General features: G+C 49.0%; 4 non-coding genes across 4 annotated transcripts; all 4 read left to right on the plus strand.

Annotated features, from left to right (window-relative positions):
* Nucleotides 1-4,636: 4,636 nt before the first annotated feature.
* Trnaa-cgc (transfer RNA alanine (anticodon CGC)) lies at nt 4,637-4,709 on the plus strand. The gene has a single exon. It is a non-coding gene; the product is annotated as a tRNA-Ala (tRNA).
* A 3,279-nt stretch (nt 4,710-7,988) lies between these two features.
* Trnaa-cgc (transfer RNA alanine (anticodon CGC)) lies at nt 7,989-8,061 on the plus strand. Its single transcript has one exon. It is a non-coding gene; the product is annotated as a tRNA-Ala (tRNA).
* A 3,087-nt stretch (nt 8,062-11,148) lies between these two features.
* Nucleotides 11,149-11,221, plus strand: Trnaa-ugc (transfer RNA alanine (anticodon UGC)). Its single transcript has one exon. It is a non-coding gene; the product is annotated as a tRNA-Ala (tRNA).
* Nucleotides 11,222-12,728: 1,507 nt separating this feature from the next.
* Trnaa-cgc (transfer RNA alanine (anticodon CGC)) lies at nt 12,729-12,801 on the plus strand. Its single transcript has one exon. It is a non-coding gene; the product is annotated as a tRNA-Ala (tRNA).
* Nucleotides 12,802-15,617: the final 2,816 nt, after the last annotated feature.

Genomic DNA, 15,617 nt, shown 5'->3' on the forward strand with positions numbered 1-15,617 from the left:
GTTGGTCGCGGCGAACCTAAAGGCACGCAAGATGTTGCAAAGCCAGCGTCACAGACTGATATGATGTATACTGACGTAAGGAGAGCAAGATGTAAGTGTGGGGACCGGCTGTTATCGAGGTGTCATCGAGTGCAGATCTGTCTTAGGTATCACGGCTTAACCTCATTGAAGTCTAGAGGGTGGACAACACGTTCGTCTTACTCAGAGCGGTGTCCGAACTCTATTTTCAACGTTATACGTGCCACTTTCATTGTGGCCAACTACGATTCGATACAGAATGCACGAAACCTGAAGTACACCCTAACGGATACATAGAGAGTAGTGTTTGTCTGCTGAATAATGGGAGTGCAAGGGTCTGTGTCGTCTATATGGCTGTATGTAGCACCATTAGCCTTCGTGGGGGGCGGGCGTAGCTCAGATGGTAGAGCGCTCGCTTAGTATGCGAGGTACTGGGATCAATACCCAGTGCCTCCAAAACTTTTAACACACCTACATGCGCACCTTGCCATGCAAGTGGAATAATTCTCAGCCTGCAGATGTGTCTAGGAAGATACAAGCGAATGATTAGCATCCACAATTGGCAAGCGTGCTGTTATTAGTGCGCGGGAAGCACCCTCCTCCCACGCCACCACTTTATTTAGAAACAGTACAAGTGTTCCCGTAAGATTCTCAAGCCTATGTCGGAAAGATCTGCCTTGCGCCGAGTTCACGTAAATCCCACTGCACATTCCTATTCTTTGCGTGCAGTCGGCTGCTACTGGTGTTGCTAGTTGTGACTGCTGATAACAGATGCCGTAGCAATCAATTCATGGAGTGAGTTGTATGTTTTGCGATAGTCTGTCTCTGACAAGCAAGCACAGATGACATAGGTGCGAACACAGGAAGCTAGCAGACCCTCGCTGCCTGCAGACACCGAGCAGCCACTCTAGGAGGGCGGCCTAAGCCGTAGGCGAAATGTGCTCATTCGCTTTGTCGCGACGTCGAACTATAAATAATGCTGACACTAGCGTGAGCGTCGTGGAAAGTCGGAAAAGTCGGCTGCGTGGGTGAGTGCCAAGTATGGGGAGCGTTTTGTAGTATGCGCAGTGCAATGGAGACGCGGAAACTTGTTGTGGCCCAGTGTTTTGCAGTTGGACGACAAGATTGGTACACAGTGGTAAAGAGCGAGGCACTGAGTTTTCATGAATAATGGAGTGCACAATGGGGCTCGAGATGTGTTTGTTACCTCAGGTGCTGTATGATTGTCGACAAGGAGTGAAAACGGAGCAATTTGTGACGGCTCTTTCAATTTAAGACGTTAAAAACAGACGGAATTTGCATTTGTAATCCCAGAGCATCGAAACTACTTGGAACTTTTGTGTATATGAACGTGTCCGCGCCTTTGTACTCTGCTCCCTTCACCGCTACAAACCAACCAACCATCGTGTCCGTGCGCATCAGAGTCGCAAAGAATTGGGAATAGCGCAGTTTGGTCGTGCCTGGGGCGTAGCTCAGTTGGTAGAGCGTTCGCTTCGCATGTGCAAGGTGCAGGGTTCAAGCCGCGGCGCCTCAATTTTTTGTGGTCAGTGCATTGTAAGTGTTGGTCGCGGCGAACCTAAAGGCACGCAAGATGTTGCAAAGCCAGCGTCACAGACTGATATGATGTATACTGACGTAAGGAGAGCAAGATGTAAGTGTGGGGACCGGCTGTTATCGAGGTGTCATCGAGTGCAGATCTGTCTTAGGTATCACGGCTTAACCTCATTGAAGTCTAGAGGGTGGACAACACGTTCGTCTTACTCAGAGCGGTGTCCGAACTCTATTTTCAACGTTATACGTGCCACTTTCATTGTGGCCAACTACGATTCGATACAGAATGCACGAAACCTGAAGTACACCCTAACGGATACATAGAGAGTAGTGTTTGTCTGCTGAATAATGGGAGTGCAAGGGTCTGTGTCGTCTATATGGCTGTATGTAGCACCATTAGCCTTCGTGGGGGGCGGGCGTAGCTCAGATGGTAGAGCGCTCGCTTAGTATGCGAGGTACTGGGATCAATACCCAGTGCCTCCAAAACTTTTAACACACCTACATGCGCACCTTGCCATGCAAGTGGAATAATTCTCAGCCTGCAGATGTGTCTAGGAAGATACAAGCGAATGATTAGCATCCACAATTGGCAAGCGTGCTGTTATTAGTGCGCGGGAAGCACCCTCCTCCCACGCCACCACTTTATTTAGAAACAGTACAAGTGTTCCCGTAAGATTCTCAAGCCTATGTCGGAAAGATCTGCCTTGCGCCGAGTTCACGTAAATCCCACTGCACATTCCTATTCTTTGCGTGCAGTCGGCTGCTACTGGTGTTGCTAGTTGTGACTGCTGATAACAGATGCCGTAGCAATCAATTCATGGAGTGAGTTGTATGTTTTGCGATAGTCTGTCTCTGACAAGCAAGCACAGGTGACATAGGTGCGAACACAGGAAGCTAGCAGACCCTCGCTGCCTGCAGACACCGAGCAGCCACTCTAGGAGGGCGGCCTAAGCCGTAGGCGAAATGTGCTCATTCGCTTTGTCGCGACGTCGAACTATAAATAATGCTGACACTAGCGTGAGCGTCGTGGAAAGTCGGAAAAGTCGGCTGCGTGGGTGAGTGCCAAGTTTGGGGAGCGTTTTGTAGTATGCGCAGTGCAATGGAGACGCGGAAACTTGTTGTGGCCCAGTGTTTTGAAGTTGGACGACAAGATTGGTACACAGTAGTAAAGAGCGAGGCACTAGTTGGCATGAATAATGGAGTGCACAATGGGGCTCGAGATGTGTTTGTTACCTCAGGTGCTGTATGATTGTCGACAAGGAGTGAAAACGGAGCAATTTGTGACGGCTCTTTCAATTTAAGACGTTAAAAACAGACAGAATTTGCATTTGTAATACCAGAGCATCGAAACTACTTGGAAGTTTTGTGTATATGAACGTGTCCGCGCCTTTGTACTCTGCTCCCTTCACCGCTACAAACCAACCAACCATCGTGTCCGTGCGCATCAGAGTCGCAAAGAATGGGGAATAGCGCAGTTTGGTCGTGCCTGGGGCGTAGCTCAGTTGGTAGAGCGTTCGCTTCGCGTTTGAAAGGTGCAGGGCTCAAGCCGCGGCGCCTCATTTTTTTGTGGTCAGTGCATTGTAAGTGTTGGTCGCGGCGAACCTAAAGGCACGCAAGATGTTGCAAAGCCAGCGTCACAGACTGATATGATGTATACTGACGTAAGGAGAGCAAGATGTAAGTGTGGGGACCGGCTGTTATCGAGGTGTCATCGAGTGCAGATCTGTCTTAGGTATCACGGCTTAACGTCATTGAAGTCCAGAGGGTGGACAACACGTTCGCCTTACTCAGAACGGTGTCCGAACTTTATTTTCAACGTTATACGTGCCACTTTCATTGTGGCCAACTACGATTCGATACAGAATGCACGAAACCTGAAGTACACCCTAATGGATACATAGAGAGTAGTGTTTGTCTGCTGAATAATGGGAGTGCAAGGGTCTGTGTCGTCTATATGGCTGTATGTAGCACCATTAGTCTTCGTGGGGGGCGGGCGTAGCTCAGATGGTAGAGCGCTCGCTTAGTATGCGAGAGGTACTGGGATCAATACCCAGTGCCTCCAGAATTTTTAACACACCTACATGCGCACCTTTCCATGCAAGTGGAATAATTCTCAGCCTGCAGATGTGTCTAGGAAGATACAAGCGAATGATTAGCATCCACAATTGGCAAGCGTGCTGTTATTAGTGCGCGGGAAGCACCCTCCTCCCACGCCACCACTTTATTTAGAAACAGTACAAGTGTTAACGTAAGATTCTCAAGCCTATGTCGGAAAGATCTGCCTTGCGCCGAGTTCACGTAAATCCCACTGCACATTCCTATTCTTTGCGTGCAGTCGGCTGCTACTGGTGTTGCTAGTTGTGACTGCTGATAACAGATGCCGTAGCAATCAATTCATGGAGTGAGTTGTATGTTTTGCGATAGTCTGTCTCTGACAAGCAAGCACAGATGACATAGGTGCGAACACAGGAAGCTAGCAGACCCTCGCTGCCTGCAGACGCCGAGCAGCCACTCTAGGAGGGCGGCCTAAGCCGTAGGCGAAATGTGCTCATTCGCTTTGTCGCGACGTCGAACTATAAATAATGCTGACACTAGCGTGAGCGTCGTGGAAAGTCGGAAAAGTCGGCTGCGTGGGTGAGTGCCAAGTATGGGGAGCGTTTTGTAGTATGCGCAGTGCAATGGAGACGCGGAAACTTGTTGTGGCCCAGTGTTTTGCAGTTGGACGACAAGATTGGTACACAGTGGTAAAGAGCGAGGCACTGAGTTTTCATGAATAATGGAGTGCACAATGGGGCTCGAGATGTGTTTGTTACCTCAGGTGCTGTATGATTGTCGACAAGGAGTGAAAACGGAGCAATTTGTGACGGGTCTTTCAATTTAAGACGTTAAAAACAGACGGAATTTGCATTTGTAATCCCAGAGCATCGAAACTACTTGGAACTTTTGTGTATATGAACGTGTCCGCGCCTTTGTACTCTGCTCCCTTCACCGCTACAAACCAACCAACCATCGTGTCCGTGCGCATCAGAGTCGCAAAGAATTGGGAATAGCGCAGTTTGGTCGTGCCTGGGGCGTAGCTCAGTTGGTAGAGCGTTCGCTTCGCATGTGAAAGGTGCAGGGTTCAAACCGCGGCGCCTCAATTTTTTGTGGTCAGTGCATTGTAAGTGTTGGTCGCGGCGAACCTAAAGGCACGCAAGATGTTGCAAAGCCAGCGTCACAAACTGATATGATGTATACTGACGTAAGGAGAGCAAGATGTAAGTGTGGGGACCAGCTGTTATCGAGGTGTCATCGAGTGCAGATCTGTCTTAGGTATCACGGCTTAACCTCATTGAAGTCTAGAGGGTGGACAACACGTTCGTCTTACTCAGAGCGGTGTCCGAACTCTATTTTCAACGTTATACGTGCCACTTTCATTGTGGCCAACCACGATTCGATACAGAATGCACGAAACCTGAAGTACACCCTAACGGATACATAGAGAGTAGTGTTTGTCTGCTGAATAATGGGAGTGCAAGGGTCTGTGTCGTCTATATGGCTGTATGTAGCACCATTAGCCTTCGTGGGGGGCGGGCGTAGCTCAGATGGTAGAGCGCTCGCTTGGTATGCGAGAGGTACTGGGATCAATACCCAGTGCCTCCAGAATTTTTAACACACCTACATGCGCACCTTGCCATGCAAGTGGAATAATTCTCAGCCTGCAGATGTGTCTAGGAAGATACAAGCGAATGATTAGCATCCACAATTGGCAAGCGTGCTGTTATTAGTGCGCGGGAAGCACCCTCCTTCCACGCCACCACTTTATTTAGAAACAGTACAAGTGTTCCCGTAAGATTCTCAAGCCTATGTCGGAAAGATGTGCCCTGCGCCGAGTTCACGTAAATCCCACTGCACATTCCTATTCTTTGCGTGCAGTCGGCTGCTACTGGTGTTGCTAGTTGTGACTGCTGATAACAGATGCCGTAGCAATCAATTCATGGAGTGAGTTGTATGTTTTGCGATAGTCTGTCTCTGACAAGCAAGCACAGGTGACATAGGTGCGAACACAGGAAGCTAGCAGACCCTCGCTGACTGCAGACACCGAGCAGCCACTCTAGGAGGGCGGCCTAAGCCGTAGGCGAAATGTGCTCATTCGCTTTGGCGCGACGTCGAACTATAAATAATGCTGTCACTAGCGTGAGCGTTGCGTGAGCTTCGTGGAAAGTCGGAAAAGTCGGCTGCGTGGGTGAGTGCCAAGTTTGGGGAGCGTTTTGTAGTATGCGCAGTGCAATGGAGACGCGGAAACTTGTTGTGGCCCAGTGTTTTGCAGTTGGACGACAAGATTAGTACACAGTAGTAAAGAGCGAGGCACTGAGTTGGCATGAATAATGGAGTGCACAATGGGGCTCGAGATGTGTTTGTTACCTCAGGTGCTGTATGATTGTCGACAAGGAGTGAAAACGGAGCAATTTGTGACGGCTCTTTCAATTTAAGACGTTAAAAACAGACGGAATTTGCATTTGTAATACCAGAGCATCGAAACTACTTGGAACTTTTGTGTATATGAACGTGTCCGCGCCTTTGTACTCTGCTCCCTTAACCGCTACAAACCAACCAACCATCGTGTCCGTGCGCATCAGAGTCGCAAAGAATGGGGAATAGCGCAGTTTGGTCGTGCTTGGGGCGTAGCTTTGCCGGCACGGTAGCTCAGCGTGTTCGGTCAGAGGGTTACGCGCCCTCTGTAATAAAAAAACTGAGTCAATCGATCAAAAAAAACGAACATAAATGGATGTCTTACGACGTCCGCCCTGACCAGATGCAAAGAACAAAAGCGAACAAAATGAGATTAAAAAAAAAAAAAAAAAAAAAAAAAAGTTGGTAGAGCGTTCGCTTCGCATTTGAAAGGTGCAGGGTTCAAGCCGCGGCGCCTCAATTTTTTGTGGTCAGTGCATTGTAAGTGTTGGTCGCGGCGAACCTAAAGGCACGCAAGATGTTGCAAAGCCAGCGTCACAGACTGATATGATGTATACTGACGTAAGGAGAGCAAGATGTAAGTGTGGGGACCGGCTGTTATCGAGGTGTCATCGAGTGCAGATCTGTCTTAGGTATCACGGCTTAACCTCATTGAAGTCTAGAGGGTGGAAAACACGTTCGTCTTACTCAGAGCGGTGTCCGAACTCTATTTTCAACGTTATACGTGCCACTTTCATTGTGGCCAACTACGATTCGATACAGAATGCACGAAACCTGAAGTACACCCTAATGGATACATAGAGAGTAGTGTTTGTCTGCTGAATAATGGGAGTGCAAGGGTCTGTGTCGTCTATATGGCTGTATGTAGCATCATTAGTCTTCGTGGGGGGCGGGCGTAGCTCAGATGGTAGAGCGCTCGCTTAGTATGCGAGAGGTACTGGGATCAATACCCAGTGCCTCCAGAATTTTTAACACACCTACATGCGCACCTTGCCATGCAAGTGGAATAATTCTCAGCCTGCAGATGTGTCTAGGAAGATACAATCGAATGATTAGCATCCACAATTGGCAAGCGTGCTGTTATTAGTGCGCGGGAAGCACCCTTCTCCCACGCCACCACATTATTTAGAAACAGTACAAGTGTTCCCGTAAGATTCTCATGCCTATGTCGGAAAGATCTGCCTTGCGCCGAGTTCACGTAAATCCCACTGCACATTATTATTCTTTGCGTGCAGTCGGCTGCTACTGGTGTTGCTAGTTGTGACTGCTGATAACAGATGCCGTAGCAATCAATTCATGGAGTGAGTTGTATGTTTTGCGATAGTCTGTCTCTGACAAGCAAGCACAGGTGACATAGGTGCGAACACAGGAAGCTAGCAGACCCTCGCTGCCTGCAGACACCGAGCAGCCACTCTAGGAGGGCGGCCTAAGCCGTAGGCGAAATGTGCTCATTCGTTTTCGCGCGACGTCGAACTATAAATAATGCTGTCACTAGCGTGAGCTTCGTGGAAAGTCGGAAAAGTCGGCTGCGTGGGTGAGTGCCAAGTTTGGGGAGCGATTTGTAGTATGCGCAGTGCAATGGAGACGCGGAAACTTGTTGTTGCCCAGTGTTTTGCAGTTGGACGACAAGATTAGTACACAGTAGTAAAGAGCGAGGCACTGAGTTGGCATGAATAATGGAGTGCACAATGGGGCTCGACATGTGTTTGTTACCTCAGGTGCTGTATGATTGTCGACAAGGAGTGAAAACGGAGCAATTTGTGACGGCTCTTTCAATTTAAGACGTTAAAAACAGACGGAATTTGCATTTGTAATACCAGAGCATCGAAACTACTTGGAACTTTTGTGTATATGAACGTGTCCGCGCCTTTGTACTCTGCTCCCTTCACCGCTACAAACCAACCAACCATCGTGTCCGTGCGCATCAGAGTCGCAAAGAATGGGGAATAGCGCCGTTTGGTCGTGCCTGGGGCGTAGCTCAGTTGGTAGAGCGTTCGCTTCGCATGTGAAAGGTGCAGGGTTCAAGCCGCGGCGCCTCAATTTTTTGTGGTCAGTGCATTGTAAGTGTTGGTCGCGGCGAACCTGAAGGCACGCAAGATGTTGCAAAGCCAGCGTCACAGACTGATATGATGTATACTGACGTAAGGAGAGCAAGATGTAAGTGTGGGGACCGGCTGTTATCGAGGTGTCATCGAGTGCAGATCTGTCTTAGGTATCACGGCTTAACCTCATTGAAGTCTAGAGGGTGGACAACACGTTCGTCTTACTCAGAGCGGTGTCCGAACTCTATTTTCAACGTTATACGTGCCACTTTCATTGTGGCCAACTACGATTCGATACAGAATGCACGAAACCTGAAGTACACCCTAATGGATACATAGAGAGTAGTGTTTGTCTGCTGAATAATGGGAGTGCAAGGGTCTGTGTCGTCTATATGGCTGTATGTAGCATCATTAGTCTTCGTGGGGGGCGGGCGTAGCTCAGATGGTAGAGCGCTCGCTTAGTATGCGAGAGGTACTGGGATCAATACCCAGTGCCTCCAGAATTTTTAACACACCTACATGCGCACCTTGCCATGCAAGTGGAATAATTCTCAGCCTGCAGATGTGTCTAGGAAGATACAATCGAATGATTAGCATCCACAATTGGCAAGCGTGCTGTTATTAGTGCTCGGCAAGCACCCTTCTCCCACGCCACCACTTTATTTAGAAACAGTACAAGTGTTCCCGTAAGATTCTCAAGCCTATGTCGGAAAGATCTGCCTTGCGCCGAGTTCACGTAAATCCCACTGCACATTATTATTCTTTGCGTGCAGTCGGCTGCTACTGGTGTTGCTAGTTGTGACTGCTGATAACAGATGCCGTAGCAATCAATTCATGGAGTGAGTTGTATGTTTTGCGATAGTCTGTCTCTGACAAGCAAGCACAGGTGACATAGGTGCGAACACAGGAAGCTAGCAGACCCTCGCTGCCTGCAGACACCGAGCAGCCACTCTAGGAGGGCGGCCTAAGCCGTAGGCGAAATGTGCTCATTCGTTTTCGCGCGACGTCGAACTATAAATAATGCTGTCACTAGCGTGAGCTTCGTGGAAAGTCGGAAAAGTCGGCTGCGTGGGTGAGTGCCAAGTTTGGGGAGCGTTTTGTAGTATGCGTAGTGCAATGGAGACGCGGAAATTTGTTGTGGCCCAGTGTTTTGCAGTTGGACGACAAGATTAGTACATAGTAGTAAAGAGCGAGGCACTGAGTTGGCATGAATAATGGAGTGCACAATGGGGCTCGAGATGTGTTTGTTACCTCAGGTGCTGTATGATTGTCGACAAGGAGTGAAAACGGAGCAATTTGTGACGGCTCTTTCAAATTAAGACGTTAAAAACAGACGGAATTTGCATTTGTAATACCAGAGCATCGAAACTACTTGGAACTTTTGTGTATATGAACGTGTCCGCGCCTTTGTACTCTGCTCCCTTCACCGCTACAAACCAACCAACCATCGTGTCCGTGCGCATCAGAGTCGCAAAGAATGGGGAATAGCGCAGTTTGGTCGTGCCTGGGGCGTAGCTCAGTTGGTAGAGCGTTCGCTTCGCATTTGAAACGTGCAGGGTTCAAGCCGCGGCGCCTCAATTTTTTGTGGTCAGTGCATTGTAAGTGTTGGTCGCGGCAAACCTAAAGGCACGCAAGATGTGGCAAAGCCAGCGTCACAGACTGATATGATGTATACTGACGTAAGGAGAGCAAGATGTAAGTGTGGGGACCGGCTGTTATCGAGGTGTCATCGAGTGCAGATCTGTCTTAGGTATCACGGCTTAACCACATTGAAGTCTAGAGGGTGGACAACACGTTCGTCTTACTCAGAGCGGTGTCCGAACTCTATTTTCAACGTTATACGTGCCACTTTCATTGTGGCCAACTACGATTCGATACAGAATGCACGAAACCTGAAGTACACCCTAATGGATACATAGAGAGTAGTGTTTGTCTGCTGAATAATGGGAGTGCAAGGGTCCGTGTCGTCTATATGGCTGTATGTAGCACCATTAGACTTCGCGGGGGGCGGGCGTAGCTCAGATGGTAGAGCGCTCGCTTAGTATGCGAGAGGTACTGGGATCAATACCCAGTGCCTCCAGAATTTTTAACACACCTACATGCGCACCTTGCCATGCAAGTGGAATAATTCTCAGCCTGCAGATGTGTCTAGGAAGATACAAGCGAATGATTAGCATCCACAATTGGCAAACGTGCTGTTATTAGTGCGCGGGAAGCACCCTCCTCCCACGCCACCACTTTATTTAGAAACAGTACAAGTGTTCCCGTAAGATTCTCAAGCCTATGTCGGAAAGATCTGCCTTGCGCCGAGTTCACGTAAATCCCACTGCACATTCCAATTCTTTGCGTGCAGTCGGCTGCTACTGGTGTTGCTAGTTGTGACTGCTGATAACAGATGCCGTAGCAATCAATTCATGGAGTGAGTTGTATGTTTTGCGATAGTCTGTCTCTGACAATCAAGCACAGGTGACATAGGTGCGAACACAGGAAGCTAGCAGACCCTCGCTGCCTGCAGACACCGAGCAGCCTCTCTAGGAGGGCGGCCTAAGCCGTAGGCGAAATGTGCTCATTCGCTTTGGCGCGACGTCGAACTATAAATAATGCTGTCACTAGCGTGAGCGTCGTGGAAAGTCGGAAAAGTCGGCTGCGTGGGTGAGTGCCAAGTTTGGGGAGCGTTTTGTAGTATGCGCAGTGCAATGGAGACGCGGAATCTTGTTGTTGCCCAGTGTTTTGCAGTTGGACGACAAGATTAGTACACAGTAGTAAAGAGCGAGGCACTGAGTTGGCATGAATAATGGAGTGCACAATGGGGCTCGAGATGTGTTTGTTACCTCAGGTGCTGTATGATTGTCGACAAGGAGTGAAAACGGAGCAATTTGTGACGGCTCTTTCAATTTAAGACGTTAAAAACAGACGGAATTTGCATTTGTAATACCAGAGCATCGAAACTACTTGGAACTTTTGTGTATATGAACGTGTCCGCGCCTTTGTACTCTGCTCCCTTCACCGCTACAAACCAACCAACCATCGTGTCCGTGCGCATCAGAGTCGCAAAGAATGGGGAATAGCGCAGTTTGGTCGTGCCTGGGGCGTAGCTCAGTTGGTAGAGCGTTCGCTTTGCATGTGAAAGGTGCAGGGTTCAAGCCGCGGCGCCTCAATTTTTTGTGGTCAGTGCATTGTAAGTGTTGGTCGCGGCGAACCTAAAGGCACGCAAGATGTTGCAAAGCCAGCGTCACAGACTGATATGATGTATACTGACGTAAGGAGAGCAAGATGTAAGTGTGGGGACCGGCTGTTATCGAGGTGTCATCGAGTGCAGATCTGTCTTAGGTATCACGGCTTAACCTCATTGAAGTCTAGAGGGTGGACAACACGTTCGTCTTACTCAGAGCGGTGTCCGAACTCTATTTTCAACGTTATACGTGCCACTTTCATTGTGGCCAACTACGATTCGATACAGAATGCACGAAACCTGAAGTACACCCTAATGGATACATAGAGGTTAGTGTTTGTCTGCTGAATAATGGGAGTGCAAGGGTCTGTGTCGTCTATATGGCTGTATGTAGCACCATTAGTCTACGTGGGGGGCGGGCGTAGCTGAGATGGTAGAGCGCTCGCTTAGTATGCGAGAGGTACTGGGATCAATACCCAGTGCCTCCAGAATTTTTAACACACCTACATGCGCACCTTGCCATGCAAGTGGAATAATTCTCAGCCTGCAGATGTGTCTAGGAAGATACAAGCGAATGATTAGCATCCACAATTGGCAAGCGTGCTGTTATTAGTGCTCGGGGAGCACCCTCCTCCCACGCCTACACTTTATTTAGAAACAGTACAAGTGTTCCCGTAAGATTCTCAAGCCTATGTCGGAAAGATCTGCCTTGCGCCGAGTTCACGTAAATCCCACTGCACATTCCTATTCTTTGCGTGCAGTCGGCTGCTACTGGTGTTGCTAGTTGTGACTGCTGATAACAGATGCCGTAGCAATCAATTCATGGAGTGAGTTGTATGTTTTGCGATAGTCTGTCTCTGACAAGCAAGCACAGGTGACATAGGTGCGAACACAGGAAGCTAGCAGACCCTCGCTGCCTGCAGACACCGAGCAGCCACTCTAGGAGGGCGGCCTAAGCCGTAGGCGAAATGTGCTCATTCGCTTTGGCGCGACGTCGAACTATAAATAATGCTGTCACTAGCGTGAGCGTCGTGGAAAGTCGGAAAAGTCGGCTGCGTGGGTGAGTGCCAAGTTTGGTGAGCGTTTTGTAGTATGCGCAGTGAGATGGAGACGCGGAAACTTGTTGTGGCACAGTGTTTTGCAGTTGGACGACAAGATTAGTACACAGTAGTAAAGAGCGAGGCACTGAGTTGGCATGAATAATGGAGTGCACAATGGGGCTCGAGATGTGTTTGTTACCTCAGGTGCTGTATGATTGTCGACAAGGAGTGAAAACGGAGCAATTTGTGACGGCTCTTTGAATTTAAGACGTTAAAAACAGACGGAATTTGCATTTGTAATACCAGAGCATCGAAACTACTTGGAACTTTTGTGTATATGAACGTGTCCGCGCCTTTGTACTCTGCTCCCTTCACCGCTACAAACCAACCAACCATCGTGTCCGTGCGCATCAGAGTCGCAAAGAATGGGGAATAGCGCAGTTTGGTCTTGCCTGGGGCGTAGCTCAGTTGGTAGAGCGTTCGCTTCGCATGTGAAAGGTGCAGGGTTCAAGCCGCGGCGCCTCAATTTTTTGTGGTCAGTGCATTGTAAGTGTTGGTCGCGGCGAACCTAAAGGCACGCAAGATGTTGCAAAGCCAGCGTCACAGACTGATATGATGTATACTGACGTAAGGAGAGCAAGATGTAAGTGTGGGGACCGGCTGTTATCGAGGTGTCATCGAGTGCAGATCTGTCTTAGGTATCACGGCTTAACCTCATTGAAGTCTAGAGGGTGGATGACACGTTCGTCTTACTCAGAGCGGTGTCCGAACTCTATTTTCAACGTTATACGTGCCACTTTCATTGTGGCCAACTACGATTCGATACAGAATGCACGAAACCTGAAGTACACCCTAATGGATACATAGAGAGTAGTGTTTGTCTGCTGAATAATGGGAGTGCAAGGGTCTGTGTCGTCTATATGGCTGTATGTAGCACCATTAGTCTTCGTGGGGGGCGGGCGTAGCTCAGTATGCGAGAGGTACTGGGATCAATACCCAGTGCCTCCAGAATTTTTAACACACCTACATGCGCACCTTGCCATGCAAGTGGAATAATTCTCAGCCTGCAGATGTGTCTAGGAAGATACAAGCGAATGATTAGCATCCACAATTGGCAAGCGTGCTGTTATTAGTGCTCGGGGAGCACCCTCCTCCCACGCCTACATTTTATTTAGAAACAGTACAAGTGTTCCCGTAAGATTCTCAAGCCTATGTCGGAAAGATCTGCCTTGCGCCGAGTTCACGTAAATCCCACTGCACATTCCTATTCTTTGCGTGCAGTCGGCTGCTACTGGTGTTGCTAGTTGTGACTGCTGATAACAGATGCCGTAGCAATCAATTCATGGAGTGAGTTGTATGTTTTGCGATAGTCTGTCTCTGACAATCAAGCACAGGTGACATAGGTGCGAACACAGGAAGCTAGCAGACCCTCGCTGCCTGCAGACACCGAGCAACCAAACTAGGAGGGCGGCCTAAGCCGTAGGCGAAATGTGGTCATTCGCTTTGGCGCGACGTCGAACTATAAATAATGCTGTCACTAACGTGAGCGTTGCGTGAGCGTCGTGGAAAGTCGGAAAAGTCGGCTGCGTGGGTGAGTGCCAAGTTTGGGGAGCGTTTTGTAGTATGCGCAGTGAGATGGAGACGCGGAAACTTGTTGTGGCCCAGTGTTTTGCAGTTGGACGACAAGATTAGTACACAGTAGTAAAGAGCGAGGCACTGAGTTGGCATGAATAATGGAGTGCACAATGGGGCTCGAGATGTGTTTGTTACCTCAGGTGCTGTATGATTGTCGACAAGGAGTGAAAACGGAGCAATTTGTGACGGCTCTTTCAATTTAAGACGTTAAAAACAGACGGAATTTGCATTTGTAATACCAGAGCATCGAAACTACTTGGAACTTTTGTGTATATGAACGTGTCCGCGCCTTTGTACTCTGCTCCCTTCACCGCTACAAACCAACCAACCATCGTGTCCGTGCGCATCAGAGTCGCAAAGAATGGGGAATAGCGCAGTTTGGTCGTGCCTGGGGCGTAGCTCAGTTGGTAGAGCGTTCGTTTCGCATGTGAAAGGTGCAGGGTTCAAGCCGCGGAGCCTCAATTTTTTGTGGTCAGTGCATTGTAAGTGTTGGTCGCGGCGAACCTAAAGGCACGCAAGATGTTGCAAAGCCAGCGTCACAGACTGATATGATGTATACTGACGTAAGGAGTGCAAGATGTAAGTGTGGGGACCGGCTGTTATCGAGGTGTCATCGAGTGCAGATCTGTCTTAGGTATCACGGCTTAACCTCATTGAAGTCTAGAGGGTGGACAACACGTTCGTCTTACTCAGAGCGGTGTCCGAACTCTATTTTCAACGTTATACGTGCCACTTTCATTGTGGCCAACTACGATTCGATACAGAATGCACGAAACCTGAAGTACACCCTAATGGATACATAGAGAGTAGTGTTTGTCTGCTGAATAATGGGAGTGCAAGGGTCTGTGTCGTCTATATGGCTGTATGTAGCACCATTAGTCTTCGTGGGGGGCGGGCGTAGCTCAGATGGTAGAGCGCTCGCTTAGTATGCGAGAGGTACTGGGATCAATACCCAGTGCCTCCAGAACTTTTAACACACCTACATGCGCACCTTGCCATGCCAGTGGAATAATTCTCAGCCTGCAGATGTGTCTAGGAAGATACAAGCGAATGATTAGCATCCACAATTGGCAAGCGTGCTGTTATTAGTGCTCGGGGAGCACCCTCCTCCCACGCCTACACTTTATTTAGAAACAGTACAAGTGTTCCCGTAAGATTCTCAAGCCTATGTCGGAAAGATCTGCCTTGCGCCGAGTTCACGTAAATCCCACTGCACATTCCTATTCTTTGCGTGCAGTCGGCTGCTACTGGTGTTGCTAGTTGTGACTGCTGATAACAGATGCCGTAGCAATCAATTCATGGAGTGAGTTGTATGTTTTGCGATAGTCTGTCTCTGACAAGCAAGCACAGGTGACATAGGTGCGAACACAGGAAGCTAGCAGACCCTCGCTGCCTGCAGACACCGAGCAGCCACACTAGGAGGGCGGCCTAAGCCGTAGGCGAAATGTGCTCATTCGCTTTGGCGCGACGTCGAACTATAAATAATGCTGTCACTAACGTGAGCGTTGCGTGAGCGTCGTGGAAAGTCGGAAAAGTCGGCTGCGTGGGTGAGTGCCAAGTTTGGGGAGCGTTTTGTAGTATGCGCAGTGCAATGGAGACGCGGAAACTTGTTGTTTCCCAGTGTTTTGCAGTTGGACGACAAGATTAGTACACAGTAGTAAAGAGCGAGGCACTGAGTTGGCATGAATAATGGAGTGCACAATGGGG

This window comes from Schistocerca gregaria, chromosome 10, assembly GCF_023897955.1.
Source record: "Schistocerca gregaria isolate iqSchGreg1 chromosome 10, iqSchGreg1.2, whole genome shotgun sequence".
Taxonomy (NCBI): domain Eukaryota; kingdom Metazoa; phylum Arthropoda; class Insecta; order Orthoptera; family Acrididae; genus Schistocerca; species Schistocerca gregaria.